Source organism: Lissotriton helveticus, chromosome 12, assembly GCF_964261635.1.
Source record: "Lissotriton helveticus chromosome 12, aLisHel1.1, whole genome shotgun sequence".
Taxonomy (NCBI): domain Eukaryota; kingdom Metazoa; phylum Chordata; class Amphibia; order Caudata; family Salamandridae; genus Lissotriton; species Lissotriton helveticus.
The window spans coordinates 425,179,198-425,195,369 of record NC_136073.1 but is presented as its reverse complement, the minus strand read 5'-3'; the positions used below and the strand labels follow the sequence as shown (position 1 = coordinate 425,195,369).

The 16,172-nt window shown below is 48.2% G+C and overlaps 1 protein-coding gene and 1 pseudogene across 1 annotated transcript in view; one reads left to right on the top strand and one right to left on the bottom strand.

The window, feature by feature from the left end:
- The window catches only part of RBL2 (RB transcriptional corepressor like 2), an 817,437-nt gene that overhangs the window by 230,718 nt on the left and 570,547 nt on the right, over nucleotides 1–16,172 (bottom strand). The gene's annotated exons all lie outside the window — the stretch shown is intronic.
- LOC144799244 (endogenous retrovirus group V member 1 Env polyprotein-like) lies at nucleotides 9,559–11,111 on the top strand (annotated as a pseudogene).

Genomic DNA, 16,172 nt, shown 5'->3' with positions numbered 1-16,172 from the left:
GGGAAATAGGCCGCGGGGTAGTGTGGCAAGCGGTTGCTCCATTCCCCCCCTGCCCCCCCCTTGACGGCATGCATCACGGCCCATCTGGAAATGGCCCATCAGACAGAGGCTCCATGCAGGGGCCCAACCCTGGTACCAGACATCATCACTTGAGGGCACTACTACATGGAGAAGGAAGCAATCTTCCGAACCGCCAGGGGAAACCATGGCCTGACCTATGAAGGCCATCTAATACAAATATGCCAAGATTTATCCACTATCACACTGCGTCGACGTAAAGACTTCAAGCAGGTCACAGACAAACTGAAAGAACTGAATAGCAAATACCAATGGGGCCACCCGTTTGTCTTGGTCTCTACGTGGGAGGGCCGCCTTGTCGCCATAAGTTGGCAGGGTATGCTCAGACGTGAGTCCCTTGCTCACTTTGCCACTGGATTCAAGCAAGCCGGGCTGAAGACGGCTGAAATGCCAGAAACCGGTCCTCGGAAGCTTGTTTCCGGTCCATGGAAGGCATGGCTTGGCAGTCCGCCTGGACTGTTCCCATGAGGCACAGGGTCAGACTGATTTGCATATGGCCATGTCTGAACTGGGGTGGCAGAGTGGGCGAAAGAACGGTGATGGATTAAACCTAGATCTGTTGACTGGGTGTGAGTGTTTGATTGGTTCAGATGCTCCGTCCATCACCACCCCCTTTTGTACCGCAATACAGGGACAAGACACAGAGGGTGAGCGGCGCCACTCATCGGGCCAAGCAGGATATCATTCAGAATCTGCGGTCTCTGGAGGGCGATTGATCACCAACTCACTCTCCGCCTACTACATCAACGTCTTCACCCCGAGTAACATAGACATTGAACTCTCTTGAGCTCGGCGTGTGCGGTGACCTCCTGGCCTACAGCCTACATTGGAAAGATGTACACTTTATTCAGCAGATGGGGTTGTAACGTTGTGGGGGGAACCAGTCGGGCTCCAACACTACCCCAGGTAATTCCTACCCTCTTTCGAGACCCCTCCCCCACTATAGCAGTGGCTAGCAAGACCCTGGGCGGAGACCACACCCTGCAATGCGACCCTCTCGACCCCCCTCACCCCCCAATTCAAATGGTCCCCAAGGGGAGTGACTTCCCCAAAGCGACCTTGGTTGTCACCATAAGGTCTCTCCAGGACTCGAATGGTCTGTTATGGCCCAGTCGGCTGCTTTGTTTTACAATCTGTTGGAATAATTTACCCTCTTTTTCTCTCTGTACCCTTGACACCCCGGCGAGCTGGCGATACCACCCCCCCACCGCGCTGTTGGGATACTCAGCTTTTGCAGTCACATCCCCTGCGATGGGACAAGTTAGACAGCAGGCCATACTGTCCTTTCTGTTCCTCCCATTTAAGAGCGTTGCGAGATCCCTGATAAAATACATGCTACATCCTTCGAGTGAGGAAATAAAATTGACAATTATGCCCCATCATTTCCCTGTTTCTGCCTGGTAGACATTTTTTATTCAGACAAGCACCCATTTTGTGTGTGACATCCATTTTGTCTTCAGACCCACGAGCAAGACACCCTGTACCTGGCATCTCAGTTCATTGACCACACATTCCTGTGGTTCTGCCAATTCTGGGAACCAGCAGCAGATAGTTCCTGTTTTAAGAAATAGTTCCTGTTCTTAACTGTAAGCCAGAGATAAAACCCCCGGATGAGGAAGGGCCTTCAACTGAAAAGAGCAAGAACACATTTCAACATCACATGCACTCTCACGAGACATAGGACATGCCCATACCTTGACACATCTTGTTTGAAATTACTGTTTGTCACTTCTGCTTGTCACTTCCTTTTTCTTTCTTTTGCCTACTGATTGGATATGTATAAATATTCTGCTGTGTGAATGAAGCTTTAGACTACTCCTGAACCCGCTTGGTGCTGGAGCTCTCCCTTAACTCGAGTTACTGAATAAAGTCTTTAACTCTGCACCACGGACTCTTCTCCCTTTACCTTTTTGATAGCATTCTAGAAAATCCGATATATGAGGTAATATTATATTTACCACATAATTCTGCCACCCGAACAGGGACGCTCCCCTTCTCCACTTGCCGGAGGTGCAGGACCTGACCCGGTACCCTTCCTGATGCCCTCGACGGACTTCATGTGCACAACGACGAGGTATTCTCGCTAAACTCCCTCGGGGTTCACGGGGACCGTGGCCTTGCCCTGTTACCCACACGAGGCGGTGGCGAGGATTGCGGAGCGTCCCAACCCAGGCCCGTACACCTGTGAAGAAGACGAGTCCGAGGTTCTGAGTATCCCGCGCTGATCGAGATCTCAAGATACCAGCGTCTTCGCTCGGTGAGTACCCTTGTGAAAGAAGTTTTTAGTTCAAGACGTGTTCCCCTAGCTGGAGAATACGGTCAAGACGGATCCTATATTAAAAGGATTCGGTAAAGGTTCGCACTTATAAAAATTCTTGGGTGTCTTGCTACCATGCCGTTGTTTTCTAAATTGCACAAATTAACGACCAAAAAAAGGTTACTGGAGCAGGAAGTTGCCATTCCTGCGAAGGATACCCCTGGTCACTTTATGTATGTCAAACACGGTCTGGCCGCAATAACTTATTTTGACTTATGGGTGGATTATACTAAAAAATTGGAATATAGATATAGATGGCCTGACGTGGGAACTTTTGAGATGGAATGTATTATGAAGGTGGAAGAACAACTATGGAAAAGAAAGGCTAGACAGTCTCAATTAGACGCAATTGAATTATGGAGGAAGGAAGCACACAGGAGACAACAGAAGGTATTTAGTAAGTTAGAGAAAGGAAGGAGAATGTCAGAACAGGCCAAGGAAGAACAGTTACAAAAAAAAGGCAGAAAAAAGTTAGTCGAAGAGACAGACCGAGCTATACACGCCCAGTTCTCAGGATTCTATCCTGTCCTACCAACCGACCCAGATAAAATTCAGAAACCTGACCGCATCCCCTCGGCCCCTCTAATGGATCCGATCACCTCATATCTGTTAGATAACTCCCCACCTCCCTACATTAATGCCCCTATCCCACCCCAACCACAACAACAAGAGGGGGCAGGTGAAGGACCGGTAAACTCAGCCCCCACACCCAAAACACCAGAAGACCCCATCAAGGAAGTGCTACTTCCCTGCCCATATGACCTCACCCCGGGGACAGGATCAGAGACAATAGTTTCCCGCACCCTGAGAAATAGCCACGATGCCCTTCACGGGGTGGTAAATTCCAAAGTACTATTGGACGCCGCCTACGAATTCTTGCGTACAGGAAATAACGAACAGGCGGTTGAAGCACTTATGAAGGGCTGAGTAAAGAAAGACAAGATACACATTTTCACCTTTTTAGTCTCCTGTTTTCTCAGACAACTTGATACAGAAGAACGGCAAATACCATCAGATTTACGTACCTTGTTTGACACTTTAGAAAAATATGATAGTGTATCCACACTCGATAATGGTGTTGCCAAGTTCACTCAAACGGTCATTAAATACTGAAAAAACTCAGACGAAGAGGGTCCCGTCCCAGACTCTTTTATGATCACCCAGTCAACTGCCAAAGGACCAAGGGGACGTATATACCTTGGTATCACAAACACCAGGTCCCAAACAACCCCATTACCTGACCCTTCAGGCCCCTCACCCGAGGAATTATTTGAGACAACCGTCCAAGCTCTGGACAATTGGTTTAACATGGAGTCAACGCTCACGACTCATGAACAGGAGGTGGCGAGAGCCGCCGCCCAGTGGGCCGCATGCCCCTCCATGTACAATGATGATTTGATTGCACAATTGTATTCCGCGCTTCTTCCCCATGAGCAACGATTGGCTAGTATCTACATGGTACAACACCTGATTACCTTAATGGAAATATGGTGTTCCCGAAACCAACCTCAACTTACCCAACTTCTGGAGGACTGTGTGAACAACAAATATTTGCGCAATACTCCGGGGTTCCTGAATCTATTTCTCGAACACCGCTCTCGATGCCACGGGCGGCTCAATACCCTCTGCTCCGGACCAATGAGAGGTAATTACCCCCTAAGAGAAGTACACCCCAGAGTTACCCCTCAAGGGATTTTAGAACAGGTGTTTATCTACACCCCATTAACAAAACTGGAAATGCTTAAAATGAAAGAAGTAGTCCCCGCTCATGAAAAAGATCCGGTGGGCTTCTTCCGAGAATAAGGGGACGTACTCCGAATGGGCAGGGTGACCTACCTGGACATCCTTGCCCTGTTAAGAATACGCCTGCCTGGTGGCATCTATGGTAAATTAAAGGAGAAAGACTGGGAGGTGGGGACACATATAATCAAATGGACTGAACTAGAAACAGAGGACACCACCCGCACTGCGGGACAACCGCTGGGTGACAAAGTCAAGGCGTTACCTGACGCGGTGATGGCGGTCCTACCCCAGTTGTTGACCACCAAGAAAGAAGACTGGGGGGCCATCTCGGCCTGTAAACAGAAAATAGACGAGGACGTGGGAGACTATTATACCAGACTGGAAAAATGTTTCACTGCCAATAGTGGACTTACCCCTGACAGCGATTCTTACATGCACCTCTTTGTCTCTAAACTGGTTGAGAATGCGTTACTACAAAAGTACTAGAGGGTCTAAATGAATGGCCGAGGCTCAGAAGCTGAGTCGTGGAAGTACCGACGGAGAGAGCGATGCTTCCCCTATCCCTGAGCTGTGGCCAGGTGGGGTGAGGTTCATACACCTCCCAAATCCGAAACTCGTCTGAATTGGGAAGGTGGAAAACGATAAGGACACCTAGTAGACTCAGGTGATCTCTGTACTATGTATGGTTTTTAGCACATTTTCTTTTTCACTAAGTTGCAGTAGCTATAAATAGAGATTGGTCCTGAAGAAAGGAAAGGCATATCATGCTAAGTTTGCTGAAACATGTCGACCCCAACACACATCTAGACAATTTGTAATGTCTTGATTGTCTCTTACTACTTTTTAATATTGGCATAGTGGGTAACAACAGAATAAAATTATCAGTGCCCACTAATCCAATTTTAATTCACTTTTTTTCTCTTTTTCTCACACACTTTTTTGCACTGCAACATCAGTCCCGGCCACTTCTACATTCTCACAAGGAGTTATAGGACCACATAAGATCTGTCTGAATGTTTGCAGACTGGGCCCTCGTCGTGTAAGACGATTGGTACCCTTCGTGGTGGTCTTTAAAGAAACCCAAATAATGAAGGGCGGTTTCGTGTGGTGACTGATGGGCATCCTTTCCTGACCACTATGAGGGTCGTGGTGAAGGGTGACTGTGGGTGGACCATACATGAGGGATGATAAGTTGATTTCCTGTTTGTTATTGTCTTGCATTCATTTAGACCCTCTAGTACTTTTGTAGCTCATTGTATAGTTGGGGCTTACTAGAGCCTGGTCTTTAAATCCCCGCCCAGACCCTAATCAAATTGTTTCTGTTGAGAATGCGTTACCCCAAGTGAAGAATAGAGTACTCAAGGTAGAAAGCACGTGGCAGGCAAGCACCGCCTCCCAAATGCTACAAATGTTACAATATAATCAGAACAGAATACGTGAGGAAAGTGAACAAGAAAAACGAAGAATGAAAGATACTAAAATGAAGGCCCTGGTAGCCCAGTCCATACCTGCCTCGAACAGCAATGCCCCAAAGGGCGGTGCCCCAGATAAAGGATGCTGTAATTATTGTAAACGCCCCGGCCATTTTGTGCGCGAGTGCCCCGTCTTAAAACACAATATAGCAACAGGAAAACCAAAGGCTCGCTCGTACCCGCCCCGCCAGGGCGAAAAGGGGGCCGAGCAAGAACCTTCCTATTCCAGACCTTCACAAATGTACATCGGAACTGATTTCAGCACAGACACATACCCCGACTTCTCATGAGGAGGCCCAGAGAGAGGGAAGGCTCCACCCCTAAAACCCATTCCTGTAGGTCGGAAGGGCCCCTACGTAGATGTCACAATGCTGGGGGAGGAACGGAAGTTCCTGTTAGAGACCGGTGCGAGTAAGTCGACAGTTAGTCACCAACAGCTTCCAGAGGCACCTCTCTCGGGCAGACAAAATATATCTCTGGGTTTTTCAGGCCAACCAGTGGTCAACAAAACGTCACAACCTATACCCTTGACTCTAGGCCCACTCACTACTATTACCGACCTGGTGCTCACTGATTCATGCCCTGAAAATGTGCTAGGAATAAAACAATTAAAGGAATTAGGCGCAGTTATTGTCTGTTCCCCCCAAGATGTCCGCCTTTTCCTACGAGATTTCAAGGGGCATTTCACTTCAAGGGAACTAGACAAAAGATTAGCGTCACTACCCCAACAGTTGTGGGCCCGAGAATCTACAGATGTCGGTTGCATGAACATGACACCACACAGAGTCACCATCCGGGAGGGAGCTGTACTGCCCCGCCTTAAGCAATATCGAATACCACCCGCAGCAGAGGCAGCCCTATTGAAAATAATAGAAGACCTTATCCGATCAGGGGTGGTTAAGGAAACACAATACAACGTCTGCAACTCCCCTGTCCTCCCTGTACACAAGAAAACAACACCTGACTCACCACCTGTATACAGACTGGTAGTCGATTTACGAAAACTCAATGAGTGTGTTATTCCGCAACACCCTGTGCTCCCTGACATTTCCACCCTACTCACTGCCATAGATGCTGAGGCCTCATGGTTTACAGTGATTGATCTGAAGAATGCCTTCTTCAGCATCCCAATACACCCTAACAGCCAATAACTCTTTGGTTTCTCCCTCCAAGGTCAAAGCTTCCAATTCACGAGAGCGCCCCAAGGTTTCACTGAAAGTCCTAGTGTATATAGCCAAGCTCTGAAGAGACAATTAGACACGATCCACATGACCCCCGACACCACGCTTTTGCAGTACGTAAATGATCTTCTAATCACAGCAAGATCGGAGGGGCAGTGCTGCGACGCATCCTTGACTGTTCCCCGTTTCCTCGCTGACAACGGCCACAAGGTCTCCCCTTCCAAACTACAATTCTGCTTACAGCAAGTGGCATATCTAGGGCACTTGCTGTCAAAGGAGGGTAGACAACTCACCCCTGAACGCATCAAACTTATTACCACCATGCCACGACCCCAGACCCAAAAACAAGTTAGGGCCTTTGTGGGGCTAACCTCATATTGCAGGCAATGGATCCCACAATTTGCGCTCATAGCCAAGCCCCTTGTGCAACTAACAACACTAGAGGCAGCACAGAGCCCTCAGTTACCCTGGTCTGAGGAACACGAACAAGCCTTTCAGACGCTCAAACTCTCTGTCAAGCCCCAGTACTAGCCACACCAGATTATTTGAAAATGTTCACACTCTTCGTCAGAGACGGTACCGCCCTGTCAGTCCTGACACAAGATAAGGGAGGCAGACATAGACCTTGTGCCTATTTTTCAAGCACCCTGGATCCAATAGCACAGGCTCTTCCAGCACGTTTGAAATCTGTGGCAGCTACTGCACAAGCAATTCGTCAGAGTGACGCCATAGTCCTGGGACATCCATTAACAGTACAGGTCCCTCATGCAGTAGAACTACTTCTCAACAGGACCCAAACTCAGCATCTAACAATAGCAAGATTGACAGGTTACGAAATGACGCTATTCCAACCACACTTAACGATACACAGATGCAATATTCTTAACCCCGCAACGCTGCTACCTCTGCATGATATCCAGACTAGCATACACGACTGCATTGATGAGGTTGAACTAACAACGAAACCAAGACAAGACCTTAGAGATACGCCCCTAACCAACCCTGACAAAACATTATTTGTGGACGGCTCTTGCATGCGCCTTACAACAGGAGAATTGGCGGCTGCCTATGCAGTGACAACCGGATCCACTGTCCTCGAGTCACATAAGATCATGACATTGTCAGCCCAGGCTGCCGAGTTAGTAGCCTTTATCCGTGCTTGTCACCTAGGATAAGATCTGACCATTAATGTGTACACTGATTCACAATATGCATTTGGAGTAGTGCACAACTTTGGCACTCTATGGAAGGAACGAGGATTCCTCACCTCCCATGGATCCAAGATCCAGCACGCCGAACTCATTACACAGTTACTCAAAGCCATACACTTACCCAAACAGATATCAGTGATCAAATGCAAAGCACACACTAAAAGGACAGATGACATTTCCAAAGGAAATGAGTTTGCTGATTCAACAGCTAAAACAACAGCTCGAACAGAACTGACAGCATTACAGGGAAATAGGGTGCTCGTGGTCCGAGACCCTTTTCAAGATGTACAGAATATCCAGAAACATGCAACCAAAGCGGAGTTACAGGAGTGGAAAGAGAAAGGAGGGGTGCAGACGGAACAAGGGTGGATGATTCCAGAGAGAGCTGTGTGGTTCCTACCAGATGCGATGGTCCAGGTCATTATTAACACGATACATGGGCCGGCGCACCTGGGGGAAAAGGGTATGTTAGAAAGCATCAAAGATATATGGCACAACAGACACCCTAGAGCAGCGGCTAAACAACGAACTAGGACCTGCATGATATGTTCTCAGTACAACCCCGGCAAGGGTACACCCGTTGAGCAAGGTGGGTTCCACCCACCGGACCACCCCTTCGAAACCCTCCAGATGGATTACATCCAAATGGATCGATGCAGGGGACATAAATACGTCTTAGTGGTCGTGTGTGCTCTGACCAGGTGGACAAAGGCATACCCAGTCCCAGACTATACCGCAGCAACAACAGCAAAACAGTTGGTGAGAGAATTCTTCCCTCGATATGGGCTGCCCCGTGTCATTTACTCAGATAATGGCCAACCATTCTCATCAGAACTAATGAAACATGTTTCACTGCTCCTGGGGTATACCTGGAAGTTCCATTGTGTCAGACACCCCCAGGCTGCAGGCCTGGTGGAAAGATATAATCAGACCTTGAAGACCAAATTGGCAAAGGTGGTGGCCGAAAAAGGGGTAGACTGGGTCACAGCACTGCCAGTGGCACTATTCTACATAAGGATGATCCCACACTCAAGACAAGGTCTAGCACCCTATGAGATCGTATTCGACAGGCCCCCCAATGTGTGGGGAACACCTAGACCCAAATCCATCACTGATGTTAACAGTCTTGTGCTGACAGATTACCTAGCTTCTTTGATGTCTGCACTCCATTCTTGTCGTTCACAGGTGTCTGCAGCCTTCCCAGACAAAACCAACCCTGAAGAGCACACCATCCGACCCGGGGACTGGGTCTTGGTCCGCAATTTCGACATGACAAATTCCCTCCAGCCCAGGTGGAAAGAGCCGAAGTTGGTGCTCCTGACCACGCAAACTGCGGTGAAGATTGAAGGCAGAAAAGGCTGGTTACATGCCAGTCATTGTAAAAAGTACTTTGGAGAAATAGACTCCCTTCAAACCTAGTGACACTGTGACTGAACAATCCTCGTTGCCCTTAGAACAGACCCACAACAGAAATATAAATCAAAGTTGAGGTCTGCCACCCGGAATCTGGCTGATTAAGTCCACGGACACAGGTCCAGTGGTGAAGTGGTCAGAGCATGGGGACAGACTCAGACACCCTGACTATGTGGGAGAAAGATAAAGTGAGACGCCGAAAGAAGAATGTCAAGAAGTTGCATAGCGGCTCTATCATATGTTTAATAATACTGTTTTTCTTGATAACTATCATGACGTGTCTCGGTTGGGTCCTTCACATTGTCTTCCGGCCAGCACCACATAACTCCCATGCACCTAACGGCACCCAGGAACACACATATCACGACCTACCCCCTCATGAGCAAGCCCATAGACTAGCCCTGCAGAACAATATCTTTATACAGATGCTACACTATACTCATCAAGCCAGCAATAGCACAGATTGCTGGATATGTGGCCGCCTCCCACCTAATCAAAAGAAAGGTGGGATGCCTCTCTTCCCCTTCCCGTTTTCTTATAATGGGACTTGTGAGGCCTGGTTCGCCCTGATAACAGCCGACAACACTACCCCCACCTCCTGCCCTGATGGAAATAATTCATGCAAGAATGGGTGGCCTTGGGGGGACTTGAATAAGGTCCTTAATGCTGCCTGCTACCCAAATGAGGATGGAAAACCCCAGGCGACAGGTACGGCTCTAGAAAGCGGAGAATACAAGCAGGGGAACGTGACCATGTCCTATGGGATATTAAATACGAAACTTAAAAGGAATACCGGGCCCCCTTCCATTTCGGTTTCAACAGTAAAAGGGCACCTGTGCGTCCGAAAAAATGGCTCTGTTCCATTAGGACACAGTGACTGCCATACCACTGTGAGCTTTGAGGATAAAGGAAAATCATCATTTCCAGCATCTCGTCATACTTATTTCATCTGCGGGCAAACGGCCTATGTGCAGCTGCCCTTGAACTGGGGGGGAACATGCTACATAGCATTTCTGCTACCCCCGTCTTTGTGGCCCCATCCACTTACCACCGAGACCTCCTAGTGCCCCATGTTAGACACAAAAGAACGATCGACACCTCCGGGGTTGATCAAACGGAAACTACATGGGAACAATATACAGACTTCAACAAAGCTTTCTTTTTCTTTGTCGGTCCTGTGCAGAACAGCAAACTCATACGCAGGTTGACAAGGACCCTGGAGGCTGTTGTAAATCAGACGGCGTCTGCCCTGGGTAATTTGACTCAGGAACAGTCTGCCATAAGATTGGTTGCTCTCCAAAACCGCCTTGTCCTTGACATCATCCGGGCTGACAGAGGCGGAGCCTGTAAAATTATCGGCTCTAGCTGCTGCATTTTCATTCCTGATAACTCTACGTCTGTATATACGGCTATAACAAAATTACACAAGATAGCCACCAGCCTCCATCAAGGACCTGGCACTTGGACATGGTCTGACTGGTTTTGGAAAATAGTATCATCCTGGGGATGGAAATTGCTGTCAGCAAAAGGCATAATACTCCTGGTAATAACTGGATGCTACCTTTGCATCCAATGTGGCCCCGCCCTGTGCAGACTATGCGCTGCCAGCTGCATTCCACCACGTATCCAGCAGAAAGAAAAGGAAAGAATTATGCTACAGGAATGCATAGACAATCTCATGCAAATTGAGATATAGAAACAGGTACACTCTGGGGCAAGGAGGGAATGAGGAAATAAAATTGACAATTATGCCCCATCATTTCCCTGTTTCTGCCTGGTAGCCATTTTTTATTCAGACAAGCACCCATTTTGTGTGTGACATCCATTTTGTCTTCAGACCCACGAGCAAGACCCCTGCACCTGGCATCTCAGTTCATTGACCACACATTCCTGTGGTTCTGCCAATTCTGGGAACCAGCAGCAGATAGTTCCTGTTTTAAGAAATAGTTCCTGTTCTTAACTGTAAGCCAGAGATAAAACCCTTGGATGAGGAAGGGCCTTCAACTGAAAAGAGCAAGAACACATTTCAACATCACATGCACTCTCACAAGACATAGGACATGCCCATACCTTGACACATCTTGTTTGAAATTACTGTTTGTCACTTCTGCTTGTCACTTCCTTTTTCTTTCTTTTGCCTACTGATTGGATATGTATAAATATTCTGCTGTGTGAATGAAGCTTTAGACTACTCCTGAACCCGATTGGTGCTGGAGCTCTCCCTTAACTTGAGTTACTGAATAAAGTCTTTAGCTCTGCACCACGGACTCTTCTCTCTTTACCTTTTTGATAGCATTCTAGAAAATCCGATATATGAGGTAATATTATATTTACCACACGAGGATAAGGGAAGGTCCAGGTACACTTGCACAACCCCTTCACATGGGTATCCATGGGGCAGCTTAAGTTTCTTTCACTCAATTTAAAAGGCCTAAATGCACCCTATAAGCAGTGACAGATTTGGAGCTACCTTTTGCTGCAGGACCCAGATATTATCCACCTGCAGGAAAAGCATCTGAAGCGCATGGCCCATCCAAAATAACCTGCTCAATACTGGGCTTCATCTTTAACCAAAATGGCTGGGGTGGCTATTCTTATTAAGGCAGGCCTCAACCTGCAAGAAACTCAGTTGACAAGGGATGGGGAAGACCGCTACCTAAAACTCAAATTCCTACTTAATGGCAATCCCCTCACGTTAATCAACGTGTACGCCCCCAATCAATCGCAGGATACATATTTGAGGACTCTTCTCAAGAACCTAGCCACACAGGAGGATGGCCCTATGCTACTCTGTGAAGACTTTAACCTGGTATGGGATCCCCTACTTAACCACAGCGCGGCATCTTATCAGGGAACGAGAGCTATGTCTGCAGGGTTGAACAGGACATTACGGGCCTGGGCTTGATAGACGCTTAGTGCTACAAGGCCCCCCGCAAGCAGGATTTTACTTTTCATTTCCATGTCCACCTTTTGTTTTCACGCATAGATTTCCTTTTTATCACACAATCCCTCATCCGAATGCTGGACTCGGCGAGCATTTCGGACATAACTATTTCGCACCATGCTCATGTTGAGATCTCAATGGGAGGTATCGGGCAGCCCGCCCACTCTTCCCCCTCGCTGGCGGCTACCCGCGTACATACTGCGTGACCAGGTTAACGTGGCAGAAATACGACAAACCTACAGTCCTAATTTGAGACGAATGCCCTGCCAGACACTAACAGTCACACCCTGTGGAACGCCTTCAAGGCGACCATACGTGGTACGATCACTTCCCTTGCAATAGCTAGGACAGGAGAGGCCAGGCTGGTGGAGGAAGGGCTCTCCAGGGATAAAAAAGCTCTGGAAAGCATGGATCATGCTACGCCCTCACGTCAGCACCAGAAGCGGTTGGCCTCTCTTCGCAGCCAACTCAGGGCTCTGCAGGTCAATAAAGCAGAGAGCTTGCTGCTTACTTTGCAGCAAAAATACTATGAAGTAGGGGAAAACGTTGGTCCCCCATCTGGCCCACCGGTTAAGAGCATGTCTCTCTCGGGACCATATTTCTAAGGTCAAACAGGAGGATGGTTCGTGGGCAACTTCTGAACCCGACAAACAGCAGGCATTCCACGCCTTTTTCGCTGCCTTGTGCGGTCAGGGTAAAACATTTCAGGAGGAGGTCAGACCTTTTCTTGCATCCTGTGCATGTCAGCCCTTAGACCCCTCTCATGCGGACCAACTTGAGGCGCCATTCACATTAGAGGAACTCTGAATGGCCCTCGGTGACCTGCCCATGGGTAAGACACTCGGCCCTGACGGGCTTACAGCTCCCTTCTACCACCTGTTCCTCCCCCAAATACAAGATAACCTCCTTATGCTTTTTAACTCCTTTACTGATGGTACTAATTTGACCCCCACAATGACTTGCGTTGAGTTAGCTCTTTTACCCAAGCCCGGAAAAGACCCAAAAGCATGCGCTTCTTATCGCCCTATCTCCCTTCTCAACACAGATGTCAAATTATATACTATACTCCTGGCAAACCGATTAGAGGCGTATCTCCCCAGCCTGATAAATCCTGACCAAGTGGGATTTATACGCCAGCGCCAAGGGGCGGAAAATTTACGGCGCTTGGCCCACCTGGTGGAAAAAGTTCAGCGGCGCACCATCTCAGCATGTCTTCTCTCTCTTGACACTGAGAAAGCGTTTGATAGGGTAGATTGACAATTTTCTGGCTGGTCATGGTCATGGCTTCCTACGTTTCACCCTCGGCGCAAATTAGAGTCAATGGACTCCTGGCCCCCCCAGTGCACATTTGCAGAGGCAACCAGCAAAGCTGTCCGCAATCCCCTTTACTTTTTGCCCTTGCAGTGGAACCCATTGCAATAGCCATTCGTCGGGCTCCCACTATTCATGGCATCCCATTTGGAGGGGAGGACCACAAAGTTGCGTTATTTGCGGACGACCTGCTACTTACTCTGACCACGCCCCAACACTCCCTACCAGTGCTGATTTCTCTTCTCCATGGATTCGAACACATATTGGGCCTTAAAGTCAACATGGCAGTCGTAGGTGTTAAATCTCACACTCCCTCTGCAAGAAGTCCTAGAGTTATCCTCCCTTACCCTGTTTCAATGGGCATCCAACTCCATTCGATATGTGGGTCTCAATGTAACTGCATCACTATCCTCGTGGTCTCAGGCCAATTGGCCAGAATGCCCACGCTCTGTCCGAGAGGACCTAAGGCGCTGGAAAACACTACCGGTATTATGGCTGGACCGACTCAAAGCAGTAAAAATGTCTATCTACCTAAGGCACTCTACCTTTTTCAAACACTTCCAACTCCAATTCCCCAAGCAGTAATTGATACCCTTCAGAGGGAAGTAAAGTCCTTCATCTGGGGCAAGGGCAAACCATGATTGTCCAAGAAAATTTGAATGCTACCAAAAGACTGGGGAGGGCTTGCGTGTCCTAACTTTCTTGTCTACTATTGGGCGGCACCCCAACAACTTATATCTGAGTGGGTGGATTGTGAGAGCGAGAAATACGGGTTCCACATGGATAGAGCGGCTACATGCAGACCCTTGTGGGACCTAGCCTGGTTACTGCAGGACTCACTGCCACGTAGGGCCTACATTGCTACTCCCACAAGAACAGTTTTTGATATATGGGACAGACTGGCTGACAGTTTGAGCCTCACCTCCTTCCCCTCCCCTAACACTCCATTGGACCGGAATCCTGGCTTCCCTCTGGCCTTACAGCCCAACTCCTTCTCAGCCTGGGTGGAAGGGGAATGCCACACATTTAGCAATCTATTTCAGAGAGACAATTTTAAAATCCTTTGACCAAAGCAGGCAGGACTTTCACCTCCCTGCTATGGTGCGAATACAGTATTACCAACTTCGGCATTGGTTACATCCGCCCAATGGCGTACAGGGGGCCGCACGCAAGCTTACCTTCTTTGAGGAATTGGTACAAGCCTTTAACAGCTCACTGGGGTTAATCTTGTGTACATACCGAGTCTTGCAACAGTCCAACTTGCTATCCCTGCACCCGTAACAGCAGCAGTGGCTCGCTGGTACCTCCGAGGATAGCCCTCGGAGCAGCAGTGGAGTGATATACCAAAGACCTACAGAAGCACTGCCCAGCGGGAGGTGCCATACAAGGTGATGATCCGCTGGTATTATACGCCAGCACGCCTCCATAAGATGTTCCCTACCTCCTCGCTCACACGCTGGCGATGCTCTGCAGACATCGGCTCCATCATTCATATCTGGTGGTCTTGTCCCAAGTTGACGCTATTATGGAAAGAAGAGTTAAGCCACAGTAAAGATGGAATTGGATATCCTGTACCGAACAGGCATCCTAGGGATTCGATTCCAGATCCTCAAGGGCATGACACACTCGGAATGGCAATTAATTTTACATATGTTGAGGGCTGCCAAGAGGCTTATCGCTCTGTCCTGGAAAAAGCCTTCAACCCCTCCAACGTCGCTTTGGGTCACTCGCCTCTGGCAATGGAACTCATAACTAGTCGTATCACACATACCAATACCCGTTTTACACAAATATGGCAGCCTTTAATACATTTATCTAAATTAGAGCATTGCATTTCTACCCCCGTGCTTGCAAGCCCTGCAGCTCTGAGGATGCTCTGCTACCGCTAGGGGAGGCACTCTCAGATTAGAGAGACACACGCAGCTTCTGACGAGAGATCCTTTACTTGGCTGCCCCCCCCCCCCCTTCTTATACTAGCCGCAACTCTTTGTCCCTGTCTGTGCATCCTCGGTGCTTGCCGGGTACAGCCTTGCCTTACATTATACACCCTGGGGTTCCCCTCCTCTCTCCTGTCCAGTCTCTTCCTTTCCCTGTTCTTTCAGTTAACATGTAATTATGAACACGAGCAGGCATATGCTTGGATGGCGAATTGCTTTATATCTGGATTATCTTCCCAACATAGATGCATCACCCTGTACTATATCCCATGTACGCAATCATACTGCACTGTGCGACACCCCATGGACCCTTTTATATCTCCAGAAATGTATCTCTTGAACCCGCCAGAGTATTATTAGTCTATGGAATTAATGTTCGCACTATATGTAATGTTTGTTGGTGCACCTTTTCATGAAAAAATAAGATAGATTTAATTAAAAAAAAGTGCATCTTGACCATGGGGAGCCTTGGTTCTAACCCCCAAAAAACAATTCCAAAAGTACTAACCGTTGAACCGGTAACACTGTTATCTCCCTTAGCACTGCATTGACTGTTTTTCTATGA